This window comes from Molossus molossus, unplaced genomic scaffold (genome assembly GCF_014108415.1).
Source record: "Molossus molossus isolate mMolMol1 unplaced genomic scaffold, mMolMol1.p scaffold_m16_p_15, whole genome shotgun sequence".
Lineage (NCBI taxonomy): Eukaryota > Metazoa > Chordata > Mammalia > Chiroptera > Molossidae > Molossus > Molossus molossus.
In genome coordinates, this window is record NW_023425350.1 from 36635424 (window position 1) to 36656961 (window position 21538).

Here is a 21538-nt window from a genome sequence, read left to right on the forward strand (position 1 = left end):
GGCATCGTTCTATGCACCAAAACATTGCCAGTTAGATTCCCAGTCAGGGCACATCCCTGGGTCTCAGGCTGGACCCCAGGGGGAGGTGTGCAGGAGGCAGCCCATTGATGTGTCGCTCTTGCATCACTCTCGCATGGACAGTCAAAAAAAAAACAGTTAAAGAAAGATAAATAAATAAAATAAAATCATGCCTCACCAATTACAAGGACTGTATTACATTAATTCATTCAAGAGGCATTCAGTGGTTATTTTGGCATTTACTAATCTCGTAAGAATATGCATACAAAAATCATACACTAGGAAACAAGGTGAAGGCTTTAAAATAATAATTTTCATCAAGGTTTGATGAGAGCTATTTGAGAGATACACTCTGGAAGCTGAGGGAGCACAGAGACAGGAGAGGGGTCTGGATCAGACAGCGAGAGGTTGGGAACCCTTTCCAGAAGAGGAAGCCTGGCGAGTCCTCCAAAAGGGCTAGAAACAGACCCCTGAAGAGTAAGGGGAAACGGTATTTCTTGCCAATGTCCTCTTCTAAGACATATCATACACACTGTTTTAGAACTGCAAACAAATCCCTGTGGGCAGAGAAGGGGTGCACAGTGTGTAAAAAGGCTGAAGAGCTCCGGAGGTAGTTTGGACTCCAAATACTACAGTCATTCAAGAATTTTAGCTGCTGAGTCACAAAATCTGAAGGACAGAGACAAAGTTACTTTTAAATGCAGAATCAGCACACAGCTATAAGATGTTAATGTCTTAGTCACCCAATTTGGAAATGAAAAGCATCCAGGAAAATTAAAGCCTGATTTTAGAATAAGAAAATCCACAATATAAATAACAATGTTTAATAATTAGATTTAAACAGAAGGCTGGCTTCTAAAATTGGTATGCAAATTCTAAAGCTCTTATGAAAAAATAAACAAGTAAGAATATTCAGGAAGACTCTAAAAAATAAATCACACTAATTAAAACAGCATGATACAAAGGCACGAGTACATATATAAGCCAAAGAAACAGAAAAGAAAGACTGGGGATAATCTAAATGCCTGTGGAAATTCTGTATATAAGAAAGACAGTATCTCAAATGTGTGAAGTTAATATGGACTTGTGAATAGTGATTTGGGGTCAATGGGGATAGAGAATTTAGATCCATATACATCAAGACATATGAAAACTCCAAATTAATAAAGATTTAAGTGTAAATAAAGGATGTGTTTATCATTTTACTTTTTATCGAATCCCAGAGTTTTCCCTGCTTTGTTGTCTCCCACCGCCCTAAGCTATCACCAGCGGATTTCATGTAACCCACTTACGTCTCCTCTTTTGACTGTAATGAATAAAATAAGGTGCAAAACTGCCATTCTCTGGAGCATTATCAATCCGTTGAGATTTTGCTTCCCGACAATTGTCAACAGTTTGCCTCAAATAAACCCACAAACATTCTTCACATGTTTGAATGTTTCTTATGTTGACAATATAAGATATAAAACATACCCATAATTTTTAAATGTATTTATTTTCATGTTTTATGATAAAAGAACTTCAGACATTCACCATGATTGTCACATAATAAATATAGATGCTTTCTATACCACCTTAACCACCTGTCTCTTGCGTAGAGTTGGATGGCAAAACATAACATATAACAAATATAAAACAATACTTTTGAGGCTGCATGGGATATACATTGAAAATACCTGCTCCTCTGTGCATATCACTAATTTGAGGTTCCAGGAAGTTTAATTCATCTATATTATTAACCAAGTAGAGATGCAAAGTGTCAGTGACTGCGTGGTTTATTAAAAATACTGTTTAATTTTTATTGTTGCTCTGGGAAGTTTATTTTGGTTTCTTTTTATAGACTTGATGAGTATTGTAAAGCTCTGTAGTGAGAAAACCAACCAAGGCTAAAATCAATAGCATCATCAGTCACTTGCTACTCCTCCCACCCAGTACGTTCCGCCCTAGCATGCAAAGTGTGCCTGTGAGACCTGGGGCTCTAACCTTGGAAGTGAGAGCTATTGAATACAAAAATGGATTTGACTACTTTAGAATCAGTCTTTCAAAAGCCTTCAGGATTCTTCTTGTAACAAAACTATTTACTCCCACAAAGCTTAAACTACGAATTGAATGTAAATGAATGACTTAGATAGAAGCCATCAAGGATATGTACAATCAGAAGGGCCAACCCTTGAATCGCAGACAACCACAGAGCAACAGACAAGAAAACCATGTCTGTGGCCTTTACCGAGGGAAGAGTGAGGAAGAATTAACAGAGAAAAACCCATTCTGCCTAAACATTTCCTCAGCTTTTTGGTGTAGAAAGGAATGAATGCTCGAAACACAAAAATAGAAGAGATTTAATTTTTTCAAATTAGCAAAAGATGCCAGGAGAAGGAAGGAGGAGGTGGGAACAGTAATTATTTAGCACATAAATGATTACTTGAGCTTTCCAGCACAAATAGAACTAACTGATTGTAGAAGGGGCTCAAAGCATCATCCAAAAGCCTTGTTGCCTTTCATTTGACCTTCAGATATTTATTCTTTTTAAATAAATCTTTCAAAGTGGATGCATTAGTGATAATAAAGATCTTGGCAAAGAAAATTAGTAATTCAGAACTGGATTTACCAGCAAATAATGGACCATCAGAGGGATTCTGTAAGACAGCTGCAGGTTGCCATCATATACCGCGATAGGGGGTTCCAATCAGCAATTAGATTTGTCAGTATCAATTCCTTGTCCTATTGTTTTTCTTGCTTGCTTTTCAGTAAAGACTCAAATGGAAAAATTCCTTGGAAAACATAAATAAATTAGCAGTGTCACATAATTACTCCTAACATTTTCTTTCCATTGTGTTATTATTCAGCTAAAAGATTTTGGCATGTAGTCATTATGTGAAGATTTAAAATGAAATCGATAACACTCAAGTGACAGATGGAACTTCAGCCATTTACAGTGAAAGAAGGCAGAGGGTTCTTCTCAGTGCACTGAATTTTAATTTAGTGGTTATAAAAAATAAGAATTTGCAAAGTTGGATGTAAAGTGCTTATCTCCTTTTATGAAGATGAATGATTACAAAACTACATAGTTTAGGTAAATTTTGAGAATGTAAGGCATTTCTAATTTGTTTTGAATATAGAGGGCATAAATCGATCTCAGTACAGAGTAACTTTAAATAAAACTTTATCTTTATAAATTGCAATATATCCCACGACAACTGTCATGTCTCTCTGTTATTGAGTTCTGATTTGTTGAGCCCAAGTCATGTGTTAGAATTAGTTTTTGTAGATTTATTTATGTACCTACCTGTTTATTGTTTCTTTCTTCCTGTAGACGGCAAGCTGCATGATGGCAAGGTTCACCTATGTTCTCTCTATGATTGAGGATTCGGCATAGAGTAAGTGCTCAGTAAACATTTGTTGAACTGAATGTACCAATCAAACAATACAACAATCAAAAATAAAGTTTTAATCTCCAATTTGGAATCAAAGTGTGAGATCACAAAGTTGATGCTTTGAAGGCACCTTCCCAATAAGTTTTGTTCATTAAAAATGTTTATTTTTGGCCCTGGCCAGTTTGCCTCAGCAGTTGGAGCGTTGGCTTGCAGACCAGAGAGTCCCAGGTTAGGTTCCCGCTAGGTGCCTGTACCACAAAAAAAAAAAAAAAAAAAAAAAAAAAATTATTTTTGTGTTATTTGAAAGTGTTATGCACATTTTCTGCATTTATGGATTTTCATGGTAAAGCATATATTTGTCTGGCAAATGAAAGAGGGTATGGTACACCAAACCTAAGGAATCCTTTTAGAGTCTTAAATATTTTTTCCTATCTTATTATTTTCCTATTTCTAAACTTATTATTGAATAGTTAAACTCTGTCTAAAATATATTGTGAACAAAGCTTACTCTCTTAACCACTACATTGCTGCCATTTATAGCTTGGACAAGCATCTCATGTTTGTCTCTGAAATAGGTAAAGGTATTGGGCTCAAGAGTTATATTGTAACCCAGGGTTTTAAAAGGTAAGAGTGATAAACTGACCTCATTTTATGAGAAATGTAGAGAGAAATGGCCATAGATATGCATTTGGCTGGAAAAAAAGTTGAAGGGGATAAAAACACGACTCGCTTATCTTTATGTCCTTCCCCATTATATTTCTGACCTTAGTAAAGTTTCTACCTGGAAAAGAGTAATCTTGATTTAAATTGAGCAAAAATGCATCAGCCTTGGTGTCCTTTGACCAATAATATGACAATGTGGGTACAGGGAAGTAATAGCCTCATTAAGCCTAATTACAATGAAATTCACAGACACATGCTCTATAATAAGGACCTTGGCATCCTTTCAATTAGTTTTTAAGTTACTTAATGTTGGTTAACTACTACCTGGGTGAAAGGATGTTTTACACAGGAAATAATTGCTGACTTCTTCAACCTCAGTGTAGGAGACCACATTTGTGTCATGTGACTGCTGTCATGTTTCATCTGGAATTCATATAATCATCCATTATGGAGCACCACTGTGTACAAAGAATTGAGTCTCACAGCCCAGAGATACAAAGACCAATATGTTAATCTTAAGTTGTTTTAAACTGTTGCTTAAGAGGTAACAATTCATTTCCAGGGTAATAATTAGAACACTACAGAGGACTTCTCTTCCCCCACCCCCGCAAAATGTCTTTATATTACCACTCTTGCCACAGTGTTATATTTTGAAGCACAGTTAAAAATTATTTCTCGAAGATGTCCTCCCTCAAAAAATGCTTTTGTATATAAGTGCTCTGTATATACACATAAGTATGTTCATAATAAACTTATTTTATGTACATAAGACATTCTATAATATCATTCTGCAATTTTTCTTACTTTATATAATAATAATAAATCATGAAATACTCCAAAACAATACAGAGAGATTAAAATAAAATGGAATAATCCAATTCATGCATTTATCAAAGTCAGTTAATTAGTTTTTATTGAAAGGTATTTAGGTCCTTTACTTCAACACTCCAGTGAATATTCATATTTATATCCTCGTACATTCATACAAAGATATCTTTATGATGAATTTCTGTTGGTGGAATTGCTGGGTCAAAGAGTATCTGTATTTTAATTAAAATAGTTATTACTATTAGGGAGGAAGAGTTTTCCTCTGCCTTACGAAGGTTCTTTCGGCTGATCTAATCATCAAACCAACATGAGACAAATGAACAGAAAAAAATCAAATTTATTTTGTACTTATGGGAACACCACATATATGAGCGAGTCACAGACCCCACATACCTGAGAGGTTCAGAAACATAAAGGTAAAATGAGGTCTATATGCCATCTTGAGCTAAAGAATGGATAAGGGCCTGGGGCTCCAAGAAAGGATGTTTGGTAATTAGGGATTTGCCAGACCATGCAGATGTATTGCTCTTATAAAATTCATCCCTGGTAATAACTTGTATTCTGGGAAAGACCCAAACTTTGGATTCTTCTAGGTAGTTGCGAGATTGGCAGTAGTTTCTCTTGAGCCTGCCAGATCTCCATTGCCTTCAACTCGAAGTGGCATATTTTAGGGTTACACGTTCTGCCCTCCTACATTATTAAACTTCCTACCAAATAGATTTTACTTACTATTTATGTACAAAAATGGTTGGCAAGTAAGTATATAAGTAATAATCACAATAAAAGATTTACATCTTCCAAAACTTCAATAATGCAGAAGGGCTCACAATAAAAACAAAACTTTTTTTTTCACCCCCAGTTCTGTTTCAAAAAGGACTCAAATTTAAAACCTTTTATCTCTGTGTTAAATTCTTCTGATAATTACTTCCTGTGATATTGTAATTTGTACCAAGAAATATACTGTTGGTCTTTGTCCCATTTCTGGCACAGAGCTTCTAAACCTTTCGGAATTTTCTAAGTGAGAAGAGCAGTACAGGTGTCTTTTGTTATGTTAATCAGGTGACCTTTGGAAAGCACCTAAGGATGAGGGCTGCTTGCCGGGCAGCCAGCCTTGTCATTGGAGGGTTTGAACTTTCTGTTCCACCCCTGAACTTCTTGGAGGTGACAAGAGCTAGAGATTGAATCCATCACTGATGACCTAATCACTCAGCTTACATAATGAAGCCTTCATAAAAATGCAAAAGGAGGGTGTTCAGGGAGCTCTCAGGATGGTGAACATGTGGAGGTACTGGGGAAATGGTGTGCCCAGGCAGACCATGGAAGCTTCGAGCCTTGTCCCCATATCTTGCCCTCTGCCTCTCTTCCATCTGGCTTTTTGTGTTACTGTCTTTTATAATAAACCAATAATCTAGTTAAATGTTTCTCTGAGTTCTGTGAGCTGTTCTAGCAATTTAAGCAAACGCAAAGGGGACGTTTAGGGACCTCTGATCTATACCAGCAGATCAGAAGCGGAGGTAAGAACCTGAGCTTGTAATTGGCATCTAAAATTGGAGGGGGTCTTTGGAACCTCCAATCTACAGCCAATTGGTCAGAAGCACAAGTGGCAACCAAGGTTTGCAGTTGGCATTTGATGCCCTGAACCCTCAACCTGTGGAATCTATTGCTACCTCTAGGTAGATAGTGTCAGAATTGAGTTGAATTTTCTGATACCCTCTTGATATCCAAGAATTGCTTGATGATGAGGGGGGACCCTCCCCCCATTGTCCTGAATTGGAATAGGAACCTCCACATCTTTAAAGTATGTTTTATTAAGATCATTGATTAACAAATTTTAGATATTATATGACTCAGTCTTATTATGATAAATGGGGATATGTTGTACTTTCTTACAATCTTAGTCACTCATGTGATTGACAATTCCTTCTCCGCAACATGGTTGCTCAGTATAATTAACGGTTATGCCATGTACTTCAGTAACTTTATATAGCACATAAACCTTACTTCTAGTCCCATCAAATCTCTTGGATTCTCCTTTAGTAGATTAATGACATTTCCTTTTTTCCTTTTTTTTCCTTCTAGCTTTTCTACTGCCCACACATGGACCTCTTTATTTTATCTCCATATTAGAAAGATATATATCTTGCATTGCATACATACATACAGATACATGATATGTGTATTCTGTTCTATAATCATTTAAGCTTTCTATATTTGTTTATAAGCTAATTTTAATGTTAAAAATATTAGCTCTAATGTTAAAATATTATAAGTATGAATATACAATTCACTATATCGTCAAAGAGTGTATTAATACTACATTTACTTTTGTATATATTTTACTTTTTTCTTTAAGTGTTATATCTTATATTATTTTTTTTCCTATATGTTTTTTGGAGTATATGACACTTCAGGCCATATATTCCAGAGAAAATGTGAAAAGAGCATGTTTAGGGAACAATATGTAAGAAACAATCTAGATGTACAGGATATTGAAATATATGTGTATATATGTATACACACACTCACACACACATATATGTAAATATCTATAACCATACCCCTATCTATCTAGCTAGCTAGCTTGCTAGCTATGTTTCTACCTCCTTTTATTCATTAGTATAGCTATGAGATGCACCTATGCTGTCACATGTAACTATAGGTTTTTTTTATCCCTATGTATTATTCCATTGTTTGAAAAGTGAGGAATGTGTCCATTCCCTTGTTGAACATTTAAATTATTTCCAGTGTTGCCCTGGCGGGTTTGGCTCAGCGGTTAGAGCGTCAGCCTGCGGTCCCGAGAGACCCGGGTTCGGTTCCCGCTAAGGGCATGTACCTCGGTTGCAGTTTGTCCCCGGCCCTGGTTGGTCGTGCGGGTGGCAGCCACTCGATGTGTCCCTTTCACATCGATGTTTCTCTCTCTCTTCCTCTCTCCCCCTCCCACTCTACCTGACCAAAAAATAGAAAAATGTCCTCAGGTGAGGATATAAATAAATAAATAAATAAAAAATAAATAAATAAATAAATTATTTCCAGTGTTAGCCTATGATTGATAACGTTGTGAATATTCTACTATTTGTCCTTTTGTGACATAGATGTATACCTAGGAGTGTTATTGGTAGATCATGAATTACTCACATGTTTAGTTTACTTTAATAAAAATTGCCAAACTGTTATGCACAGTGCTGTATCAATTTATAATTCTACTAGTAGTGTATGAGTGTTTAGTTGCTCCACTCACTGGGCAATATTTGATATTGGCTGCCTTTTTAATTTTAGCCATTCAAGAGAAGGTGAATTTCTGTAACAGTGTTTTTAATTTGAACCTTTCTGATAGCTAAATATGCTGAGCATCTTTTCATTTGCCTATTGATTATTTGGATATTATATTTTATATTCTGTTTATTTTAATTGAGATTATTGATCTTTTTCTTTATGAATTGTAGCCATAACGGAGTATCACAGAGAAGGTCATTTAAACAATAGAAATTCATTTTCTCAGTTTGGAGGCTGGAGGTCCAAGATCGAGGCACTGGCAGGGCTCGTTTCTAGTGAGCCCTCACTTCCTAGCTTGTGGGTGCTGACCTTCTCTCTTACTTCACATGGCCTCTCTTCTCTGCACAAACACTCCTGGTTCTCTCGTCTCATAAGGACACGAGTGCTATTGGATTAGTGCCTTGTTTATAAAAACAAGGGGACATATTTAAATCATAATTTAAATACATAATATAGAGAGAGAGGAAATGTACATGATTATGATGCAGTTTAGATTGAGAAATGTGATTGATGTTAAGTAAATACTGTGCTGGAAAAACCTAAACAGAAAGTTTATGAATTTTTGTAATATATACAGAGTTATTGTATATCTTAAGTTCCTTTATTATACCTTCATATTTGAGTAAAAAAACGTTATTTGGTATAGATGTCAATGTTGAATTCTGACTTTCCCATTATACTTTGAGAGCATTACTCTATTGCTTTTAGCAGCAAGTGTTGCTGGTGATATGTTTGATGCTGGACTAATTCTTTTCCTTTTATAGATTGTATTTGTGTTTTATTTATTTGATTAGTTTTGTTCAGTTGTTTATTGATAGATTTTACTTTTTGATTTTGTACTTTATACGTTTTGGTTTTCAAAATGTTTTATCTAGGAAATGGCCTTTTCTGTTACTGTCTGGGCATTTGGTAAGAATATCAGTTGTCCTTTATAATTCTGAAACACTGTCTTGTGTAACATCCTTGATAATTTTTTTCCTATTTTATTTATCCCTTAGTTCAGGAACCAACATTTGTGATTTGGTGCTTTATGAAGTGATGCTTTCTCTTCTTTTTCTTAAACTGCATTTCTCTCATTTTTTACTTTTCCTGACCATAACTCACACAAGGACAATGCTAACAGTCTCTGTTTTGTTCTATGATATGCCTTGATATGATCCTAATATTAATGTAACTATATTATTGAAAGAATTAATATATGTGATTCAAATTGTATAGGCTAGGCACCCAATAAATGTTAGTTGAATTTGTGAACAAAGATATACATACCATATTTCAAAACACTCCATATTTTGCATAAAATCCTATTTATTTCTAAAGTAGAGTTCCAAAATGTATTATTGAAATGTTATGAATACATATGTGTATACATATATGCATATAGATGTAGATATATGAGAGACAGAGAGAGTGTGAGTGACTATGTATGATTAAATTTATGCAACACTGAGGGTCAGTGTCAACATGCAATTCCCCTGTGCTTTGATTACAGTCTTACATTCTTAGTGAGTGACAGCTAGTCCGATAGACTACACTGGAAACTCTGAGCCAGTGGGATTGGTACCCCATATTGCATTGTTCTCTGCCAGCAAGTGCTTTGCCATGATATTCTGTTTGAGTGTGTACTTAAGATGTGTGTAGCTTATTCTGTTGTGAGCTTTCGTTTTTCCATGTATTCAGTGTCCTAGAAAAGACTTTTGACCTGTTAATAGTGACAAAATATATTTAAAAAACCCAAGGAGAATATTATTCTATATTTTTAGAGCAAGTTCAGATGGAGAAAAGAAGGTACAGATCAGGAGCTAAGTAGGGGGTGTGGAAAGATATTTGACATTACAAGGCAGCTATTATCTTCCCTGGAACCTTGAAGGAATGCCCAGTCACAACCCATTAATTAACTTTGGCTGGGTACCAAAAATAATGTTGAAAACGGAAGAGTAATTGCCAATATGAGGTCAGAAACACAGCTCCATAAGAGCCACGCAGACCCCTGGTTCAGCTTGTTCTTTCAGTGCTGGTAGGTCATTGTTCGCTAAAGGAAGAGTCCTAATCAAACACCTGAAACATAGGTACTATGTCAGGGCCTTTATTCGAAAACTGTAAACCTGGACATCTGAATCTTAGACTTATGCTGACCAACATAAAGTCCTTTCATCATCTCTCTCCCCCAGGTTAATTATGTGTGTGCGCGCACACATATATGCACCGTATGCCACGTGTCTCTTCTTGCTGCTGTGAATGTTTTTCTACCAGGAAATGTCATAGAGAACTTAAGTATACAAGTTGTGATCTGGCTATCCGTATGCTAATGAGCAGAAGGGTGACCGCCAATGTGCTAAAGTAGTCAGATAGGGTGTCCACGGGGTAAGTCAGGCAGAGTCTGGGGAAGGGGTAATAAGGCCTAACAACAACAGAATTCAGAGTAATACCGGAAAACACAGAGTCCAAGAGCAAAAGGAAAGAAAAAACAAACACACAGAGAAATGAGCAGTTTTTCTGAAGAGATGAGAAAATTAGCTAATATTTTAGAGCCCATGATTCACAGGAAACAAGAAGAAAATAAAAACTGGAGACAGTATAACAACCTATGAAAGCAATACTGGAAAAGAAAATGAAGTTTACAGAATTGGAAAGAAGTGAAAAAATAACTACTGACTAAAACTCATCAGGGACTACTTTTTAAAAAATGTGAACATTCATAAACCAGCAGGACCAAATAAAATAGATCCCTGGGCGCTGAGGGACTTGACTAATGAACTTCCCAGTGCAGTCGCAGTTGCAGCTGGTAAGTCGTGGAGTAGTACAGAGAGCTAGAAAATTGGAAAACAACAAGAAATGTGGCATCATTTACTGAAAAGGGGGAAGCATCATTCTATCATGTACCTTCCAATAAGCTGAATGCCGACACTTTAAAAAACAAAGTAGACTATTAGAGCTGCCCTACTTGATTCCTCCAGGACAAGTACTTCAGTGTGCACAGAATATGGCTCCATTTGCAGGGCAAGGGTAAACTCCATCAATCATATTTGCTGATTTGCTGAAGAGTGTAACTGAGTCACTATCCACATAACCCGCTTGGCAAATGCAGTTATTTCTCCCACAAAATCACATGTGGAATAGGTAACAGAAATCGAAAACCCCATAGTTAAACATCCTTGATATTCACAACATATCACTCACCTAGAATAAGGTTCATTTGTAATAAGATGGAATAGAGGCAATGAATTGTCTTTTATTTCATCACAGAGCTCCCATGAGCTTAGATGTTAAGCGCAAGGCTGGATTGGAGCTCCAGCTCCCCCAATATATTTTTTGACTAGAGAAATGTATCAAATCTTTCTGAGTCATACACTGTTCATATCTAAAATGTCTAAATATAGATTGTATATATTTACTTATGTGTGATGTTTTTCATAAAGCAAATAGAGCAGCTACTGTGACAGTTAAGTAGGTAACATGAGAAAACAAGCTGATTACGTAGAATAGCACCTGGAAGCATAGCATGGGTTCCATGAAACTTAGCTCTATTCCCTGTCTCCATCTCTACCACAACAATAGTCTTTAGTTTTCTTGAGCACAGCCATTAAGTTTTGAAGATAATTGGATAGGAGATACTTAGTTTTCTATGTTCATATTAATTAGGTTGAAATAGGAGATCTCTAAAGGAAAATAAAAGTTCAGCCTCTTGGTAGACTATTGCACAAACTTTGAATAAGTCATTTGTTCATTAAAAAGTGAACTAAATTCCTAATTGTGATTTTTGGGCTTCTTGTATACACTTCGACTTCAGCAGTATTAATACGTGAATATGCCATATTCAAATGGAAGATGAAATATGATCCACAGTTCATTACTGCAAATATGTTTAAAATAAATATGGTTAGCTTTTTTCATTCTCTACAAAAGGGCAGCTACTTTAATTTGCTTTTTAAATTAGTTTAAAATTGTTGTAGTTAACTCATAGCATTTATAAACTATGCGGATCATTGAAAGTTGATTCTTTTTTTTATATATATAGATTTTTTTTCTTTATTGATTTTAGAGAGAGAGGAAGGGAGAGGGAGAGAGAAATAGAAACATTGATGAGAGAGAACATTGATTGGCCACTTTCTGCATGCCTCCCACTCGGGATTTGGCCCACAACCTGGGCACGTACCCTGACTGGGAATCAAACCGGCCACCTCTTGGTGCATGGGTCAACATTCAACCACTGAGCCACACCGGGCCAGGCGAAACTTGATTCTTTATTGCACTCCCACATAGATGTATTTACTATCTTCCTATCTATACAACTAAACTGCATTTTCTTTTCCACTGTTGCTTTCCTCATGTAACATATCTGACAATGAACACAGAGAAAGCTGAACTTCTAATTATTTCAAAGGTATATTCTATTTTTTTGTTGTTATAATGGAAAATAAAATGTTTCTATTCTCCTACAAAAATATTATTATGCTGATTATTATTATATTAATAAAAAGAAACTTCTAAAACTGATTTTAAAACTCCCCCCATCAACCAATGAGAATTTCGACTGTCTCACATTCTATAACTGAGACCACAGGTCATCTAGTGCCTAAATACTCCTGCTTCTAATAGCCCACAAATTTTGGATATGCATATTTCCCAAGCCCATATCTAAAATCAGCATATTTCTTTGTTCAGATATACAGTGTCTTAAGGTACAACTCTCCATTGCTGAGCAAGAAAACAGCTTTATTTCAAATAGTGAGTGCAATTTCTTGCTTTACAGACAACAACCAGAAGTTGAAACTAGAAAAGATGGCAATGACCAGAGAGAGGGTGAGTGTGTGAGAGAGTGAGCTGGTGTGTGTGAGAGAGAGTGAGTGGACATGAAGGTGGACAACCAAACTTGTGCAGTGCAGAGACGTGGAGTAGAAGGTTCCTGTGCTGTGGACCAGAGCAGCCTGCTACCACAGTAAGCAGCTCTTCAGGGCGCTTCTCCCTGCGCCATGGGAAGGTCCCACCATTTTGGAAGATCCCGGGTCTTTCCTGGGAGGAGGCATTGTGAGTGGCTAGGGCCCAGCAACCTGAGCCCACCAGTGCACCTGGCAATATCAAACCAGTGGACACCCTGTGTCAACACAGACCAGTGCACAGTAGTTAAACTGTCAAGGTGCTGGTTGTAGAAACTGCAAATGGCCGGGAGCCTACCATCATCCCCTACAGTAGCAGTCTGATCAGAATCAAGATATACCCCCAGCAACAGAGGTTGGGGTGCAGACATCTATCCCCAAGCAATAGAAGCACAGACCAGCAGCAGAGACCTATCCCCCAAAACTACAGCAAAGGCTGAGCCCCATTGGGCAGCAGCACTCCCCAGTCGCCAGCAGTGGGACCTGGGGTTTTTTGGGGCCTGTGAAAAACTGCTGCCTGCAAGAGAAATGGGAAGCCTGGGATCCAGAGGGACCTGTGCAACCCAGTGCACCACAAGAGCAGTGGGAAGCCAGATATCCACAGGGACCTGTGCAACACAGGGCCACACAAGAGTGGTGCCGAGCCAGGGATCCAGAGGGACCTGTGTGACCCAGAGGCCCAAGGTGCAGGCAGGGAGTGCGGCTCCAGCAGGGTCTGAGCAATACAGCTACAGATGGCACCAGTGACTAGCGGGAAACAGCGTTAGAGGGGCCCACGCAATCCAGCAGCAGCACCTACCAGGACACACCAGTACCAGCCCCCAGTAGTCAATCCTTCAGGATCCACAGCAGGCAAGAGGCGACACGCAACAGAACGGTATGGGAGGCACAGTAGCCTTATTTGATATACAGTGAGCTGCCTACACATCCAAACATCCCTCATCGGGTCTAGAGCTACCAGACGGCTAAAATGGGGAGACAAAGAAACAACACCAAAGGAAAGAAAAAAAGGAATCACTAGAAAAGGAACTACAGGAAATGGAAGAAAGCAACTTGTCAGATAAAGAATTCAAAGCAATGATTTTAAGGGTGCTCAAACAATTTTTTGAGAACAACAAGCAACTTAATAAGAATTATGAAGAACTCACTGGGAACTTCTTCAGCTTAAAAAAGGAGGTAGAAGCTATGCATAAAAATCAAGCGAAAATAAAGAATGTCATAGATGTTATGAAGGGTTGAATAGTAGATTAGAAGAAGCTGAAAACCAAATCAGTGACTTAGAAGACAAGGTAGAGAAAAATACCCAAGTAGAGCATCAAATGGAAAAAAGTTTAAAAAGCTGGAGGAGAGTTTAAGAGAGCTGTGGGATAATACAAAACATAATGTTTGCATTATAGGGATACTGGAAGGAGAAGAATCAGAGAAAGGAATAGAGAAGTGTTTAAAGAAATAATGACAGAAAACTTCCCTAAACTGGTAAAGGAAAAAGTCACACAAGTCCAGGAAACACAGAGAGTCCCAAGCAAGATGAATTCCAGGAAACCCACAGTTAGACACATTGTAATAAAAATGTCAAACATTAAAGACAAAGAATCTTAAAGGAAGTAAGAGAGAGACAGAAAGTTACCTACAAGGGAGCTCCCATTAGACTGTCAGCTGATTTCTCAGTAGAAAGACTGCAGGCCAGAAGGGAGTGTCATGAAGTGTACAATGTAATGCAAGGCAAGCGTCTGAATGCAAGACTACTCTACCCATCGAGGCTATCATTAAAAATCAAAGAAGAAATAAAGAGCTTCACAGTTTAAAAAAAAAAAAAAAAAAAAAAAAGAAGGAATTTACCACCACCAAACCAGCACTGCAAGAAATGCTGAAGGGACTGTTGTAAGAAGAAGAAGAAACAGAGAGAGAAAGAGGAACACAGGCATAAAATTAAAATGGCAACTAATAACTATCTATCAATAATTACCTTAAATGTAAATGGCTTAAATGCCCCAATCAAAAGACATAGGGTATCTGATTGGATAAGAAAATATGACCCATATATATGCGTTTACAAGTGACCCACCTCACAACAAAAGACTCACACAGGATGAATGTGAAGGGATGAAAAAAAAATTTCTAAGGAAATGGAAATGAAAAAAAAGTTGGCATAGCAATACTCAGATCTTACAAGATAGACTTCAAAACAAAGGCCATAATAAGAGACAGAGAAGGTCACTACATAATATTAAAAGGATCAATCCATCAAGAGGATATAACCCTGGTAAACATATGCACCAAGTATGGGAGCACCAAAATATATTTAAAAACTTCTGAAGGACTGCAAGAGAGAGATCAATAGCAATACAATCATAGTGGGTGAGTTTAACACGCCACTGACACCACTGGATAGATCTTCTAGACAAAAGTTAACAAGAACATAAAGTCCTTACAAGAAGAACTGGATCAGTTGTACTTCATTGATATTTACAGAACATTTCACCCCAATGCTACAGAATATACATTCTTCTCAAGTGCACATGGGACATTTTCAAAGATAGACCACATGTTAGGACACAAAGCAGGTCTCTACAAATTCAAGAAGATTGAAATCATATCAATCACCTTCTCAGATCACAGTGACATTAAATTAGAACTCAATTACAATAAAAACACACAGAAACATTCAAACACTTGGAGGCTGAATAGCATGTTATTAAACAACGAATGGGTTACTAACGAGATCAAGGAAGAAATTAAAAACTCTCTGGAAACCAATGAAAACGAACACACAACAACACAAAATTTATGGGACACAGCAAAAACAGTCCTCAGAAGGAAGTTGATAGCAACACAAGCCTACCTCAAGAAAAAAAATTCCTAGTTGACTTTCTAACCCTACAACTTAAAGAATTAGAAAGTAAACAGAAAGAAAAACCCAGAGCTAGTAGGAGGAAGGAAATAGTAAAGGTCAGAGCAGGAATAAATGACAGAGACCAAAAAAAAAAAAAAACAATTCAAAAGATCAATGAAACAAAAGGCTAGTTCTTTGAAAAGATAAACAAAATCAATGGACCTTTAGCCAGACTCACCAAGAAACAAAAAGAGAGAAACCAAATAAACAAAATCAGAAACAAAAAAGGAGAAGTAACAACTAAAACCAAAGAAATACAAAGGATCATGAAAACATACTATGAACAATTATACGCTGACAAATTGGACAATGGAGGAGTAATGGACAAATTTCTAGAAACACAGAGCCTCCCAAAACTGAATCAAGAAACGATAGAAAGCTTGAACAGACCAATAACAACAAAGGACATTGAAGATTTAATTAGGAAATTCCCAGCAAACAAAAGCCCAGGCCCGGACGGCTTCATGGGGGAGTTTTACCGAACATTCAAAGAAGAGCTAATACCCACTCTCTTTAAACTATTCCAGAAAATCAAAGAAGATGAAACACTTCCAAACTCATTTTATGAGGTCGGCATAATCCTAATTCCAAAACCGAATAAAGACACTACAAAGAAAGAAACTACAGGCCAATATCCCTGACGAACACAGATGTCAAAATCATTAACAAAATATTAGCAAATCAGATCCAGCAATACATCCAAAAATTTATTCACCATGACCAAGTAGGATTCATCCCAGGGATGCAAGGATGGTACAATATTCGCAAATCAATAAATGTAACTAAGAAAAATAAATGTAACCACATAAGAAAAATGAAAGATAAAAACCATATGATCATATCAATAGATGCTTAAAAAGCATTTGACAAAATCCGGCAGCCATTTCTGATAAAAATGCTCAGTAAGATGGAAATAGAGAGATCATATCTCAACATAATAAAGGCCATATATGAAAAACCTACAGCAAACATCATACTCAGTGGGCAAAAACTAAAAGCATTCCCCTTAAGAATGGGTACAAGACAGGGATGACCACTTTCGCCACTGTTATTCAACATAGTACTGGAAGTCTTAGCCACAGCAATTAGACACGAAGAAAAAATAAAAAGGATCTAAATTGGAAAGGAGGAAGTGAAACTGTCATTATTTGCAGATGACATGATATTGTACATAGAAAACACTAAAGACTTCATCAAAAATTTACTAGAGTTAATAAATGAATTTGGCAAAGTAGCAGGATACAAAATTAATGTCAAGAAATTGATGTCATTCTTATACACAGAAAGAACTCACAGAAAGAGAAACTAAAAGAACAATTTCATATATCATCGCAGCAAAAAAATTAAGATACCTAGGAATAAACTTAACCAAAGATGTACAGGACCTATTAGCAGAAAACTATAGGACACTGAAAAAATAAAATAGAGAAAGATATAAAAAATGGAAGCACATACCTTGTTCATGGATTGGAGGAATTAACATCATTAAAATGTCCTTACTACCCAAAGCAGTCTATAGATTCAATGCAATCCCCATCAAAATACTAATGACATATTTCACAGAACTAGAACAAACACTCCAAATGTTTATATGAAACCAAAAGAGACCCCAAATAGCCACACCAATCTTGAAACTAGATAAAAGAACAAAGTAGGAGGAATCACATTACCAGATATCAGGTTATACTACAAAGCCACTGTAATCAAAACAGCCTTGTACTGGCATAAGAACAGGCAGATAGATCAATGGAACAGAACAGAGAACCCAGAAATTGACCCAAGACAATATGCTCGATTAATATTTGACAAAGGTGGCAAGAGCATACAGTGGAGTCAAGACAGTCTCTTCAATAAATGGTGGTGGGAAAATTGGACAGCTATTTGCAAAAAAAAATGAAGCTAGACCACCAACTTACACCATACACAAAAATAAACTCAAAATGGATAAAAGACTTAAGTGTAACTCGTGAATCCATAAAAATTTTAGAAGAAAATGCAGGCAACAAAATTTCAGACATCATACGCAGAATAATTTTCACTGATACATCACCTAAGGCAAGAGAAAAAAAGGAAAAATAAACACATGGGACTACATCAAACTAAAAACCTTCTGCACAGCAAAAGAAACCATCATCAAAATGGAAAGGGAACCCACTATATGGGAGACCATAACTGCCAATAATGCATCAGATAAGGGATTAATTTCCAAAATCTGTAGAGTACTCATACAACTCAACAAAGGAAGTCAAAGAACCCAATCAAATAATAGGCAGAGGTCCTAAAGAGACATCTGTCCAAACAGGACATACAAATGGCCAAGAGACATATGAAGAAATGCTCAATGTCACTAATCATCAGAGAGATGCAAATTAAAACAACAGTGAGGTATCACTTCACACCCGTCAGAATGGTCGCCATCAATAAATCATCAAACAGCAAGTGTTGGCGAGGGTGTGGAGAAAAGGGGACTCTAGTCCACTGCTGGTGGGAACGCAGAATGGTGCAGTTACTATGGAAAACACTATGGTGTTATCTCAAAAAGTTAAAAATCGAACTGCCATTTGACCCGGTGATCCCACTTCTAGGAATATATTCTAACTAGCCTGAAACACCAATCAGAAAGAATATATGTATCCTGTGTTCATAGAAGCACTATTTACACTAGCTAAGATCTGGAAACAACCTAAGTGTCCATCAGTAGATGAGTAGATAAAAAAGCTATGGTACATGTGCACAATGGAATACTATGCAGCTGTAAGAAATATCTTTTATCCTTTGAGATGGCATGGAAGGACCTGAAGAGTATTATGCTAAGCGAAACAAGCCAAGCAGAGAAAGACAAATATCACATGATCTCACTTATTTGTGGAATATAATGCACTAAACAAACTGATGAACAAAATTGACCTAGAGACATAGAGGTGGGGTACATACTGACAAACCTCAGAGGAGGGAGGGTTGGGTGGGGAAAGCGATAAACCACAGAACTTATGTGCATGTATGCATGACCAATGGACAACAAAGATGGGGATGGGGGGGGATGGGGATGAGGGTGTCAATGGAGGAAAAATAAGAATCATCTGTAACAAAAACAAATTAATAAAAATAATTTTTAAAAAAAGAAATTGAAATTACATTTCAAGTCATTTGTAAACAATTTCAGTATCTTCTGAGTCATACTTTGGTATATTCTGTTCACATGAATAATTTCAGAAACTGAACCAAAGAAGACTAACTATCCTGAATTATATAGGCAATTACTTGCTTAAACCACAAGTAAATGATATTTTTATGGACTTTGAATCAGCATTTACTAAAATTCAAAGGAGGGTCTATAACCCAAGAATTGAACTTTTTACTATGTTAAAAGTGTTATCTGAAGTGAAATCTTCAAGAAAACAAATGGGAAAAGATCTGTTCAGAGAGGAGTTATATGTGGTGATGGTGCCTTCTGAGTTTTGTGTCCTAACTTTACCTTATATAAATGCAAATACTAGCATCCATTCTCATTTTAAAAGCTTTTACATGCTCAATAGTATCTTCACTTCTTCTAGGACAATTATGAAATCATTAGTCATCATTCAAGCTACTGGGATACATTTTGCAAGATTGGTTCTTTACTCAAATCATTTATGTAGAAGCTTTCATACTGTTAGTCACTTTACAACTAAAAAGGCAAACACAGACCACAAAAATAAAAAATATCTTTATGATATAATTATGATGATATTCCATTAAATTGTTGTAGTGGCCCTCTGAGTCCTGGAGAACAGCTTTCCAATCTTTGAATTCCTCTAAATCCCTATCTGTTTAACTTCTGTCCATCATATTCTGAAATTCTACACATTCCCTTAAATAATGTGGTGGGGAAAATGGACACATCTTGGTCTTCTGTGAAAGGACAAATTCTAGACTTACAAGAGAGATTCATCTGAAGCTAACACTATGCATTCCAGTATGTCTTCAATTTATTTTTTTCTCTCCAGCTTTGTCTTTCCTCTCCTTTTGAGATTTCTGTTAAATATGTGTTAATTTTTTCACCATTTCATGCCCTATAGGCTTTATTGACCCTATTCTTTTTTTTATTTTATTTATTTTTTTATTAATTAATTTTTGTTACAGATGTTTCTCCTTTTTCCCCCACTGATTCCCCCCTCCTTTGACTCTATTCTTTTGTTTCCCTTCGGATATTTCCTGCTGGCCTAGATTCAAGTTTCCTAATTGTATGCTTTTTATAATTGTTATTAACACCATCTATTAAATACTTAATTTTTGTGTTTTTATAGTTTAATGAAAATTAATTTTAATGATTATATTTTTCAGTTCTAGAATATCCATTTGATTTCTTGTAGATCCCACCACCTTCTTAACATTATCTATGTGTTCTTTTATTTTTTTGAACTTAGTAATCATAAAGTTCTATTCTACCAATGCCAAATCATCTGTCACAGCTGGGTAGTTTATGCTATTTTTCTCTTGGCTTTGGGCATTTGGTTCAGTTTCTTCTAATGTTTGGTGTGTTGGTTATCAATATATTGCCTCTCAGATTCAAATAAACCCTTCATTGTGATGCTTGTGATACTGAAATTTTTCTTCTTTGCCGGGTGGCATAATTTTAAACTTTGGAAGTAGGCACTGGAGGGGTATTTCTTCCTCGTTCCTCTGTGCACTCTCTTGCAGCATGTAGTGACCATCGGTACATGTCACCTCCCTATGGGCAGCATCACCCAACATCACAGAGAGAATCTTTCAAGAGTCCTGCTAACAATGACTGGTTTTCACTGAGTTTTCTACATGCCATTTCCCTATAGACACCTCCATTCCACTCCATAATGGTTGCCAGTGGATTCCAAGTATAACATCTCCCTATGGATGGCTTTGTCTGGCTTTGTCCAAGACATTTTCACAGCACGGAACCTTTATGAGGTTGGGTTCCCACGACCCTCAGAGGATAATTCCTAGAGATTTCCACAGTGCTACAATCCAAGGATGTCTTTACCACTTAGTAGAGTATAGCTGTGCCCTCTCTCAGGAAGTCTGGAGGTGGGGAGTGTCTGTCAGGTTTGTTCCCTAAATTTGTGCTCTCCTTTAACCCTAAGAATAGTCAATTCTCTTTATACTTAATACTTCTGTTTTCTTTAGAATTCTCATTACACCTTGGCAGCTAGTATCACATTCCTGCAATCTCCTGTTATTGTTAATAATTCGTTATAATCATATTCCCCCATTCAAACTGCTCTCTGTTTTGTGGTTCCTGACTGGCTGATAACTAATATAGAATTAGTATTGGGAAGATGGGATTTGAGGATTGGTTTGATCATGACTACAGTCTTGAACACAGATCTGGAATCCTTGTCAATTGGAAATGTGTTTCTACTAACAAAGGACATGATTTGACATTACAAATAATCAAACTAAACTATGGTTAATTATAATTAAATGATCACTGAACCAAGTGTCTTGGGAGCCCAAGTGGATGCTGCACTTGACCTTTATGGTATAGTGTTGACTACAAGGATTATGGAAGGGGAGGCATCACTGAGTGTACAGGATCACTTACAAAAGAAAATTACAAGATTGGGTCCTTTAATCTTAATTTCAGTGACCGTCTA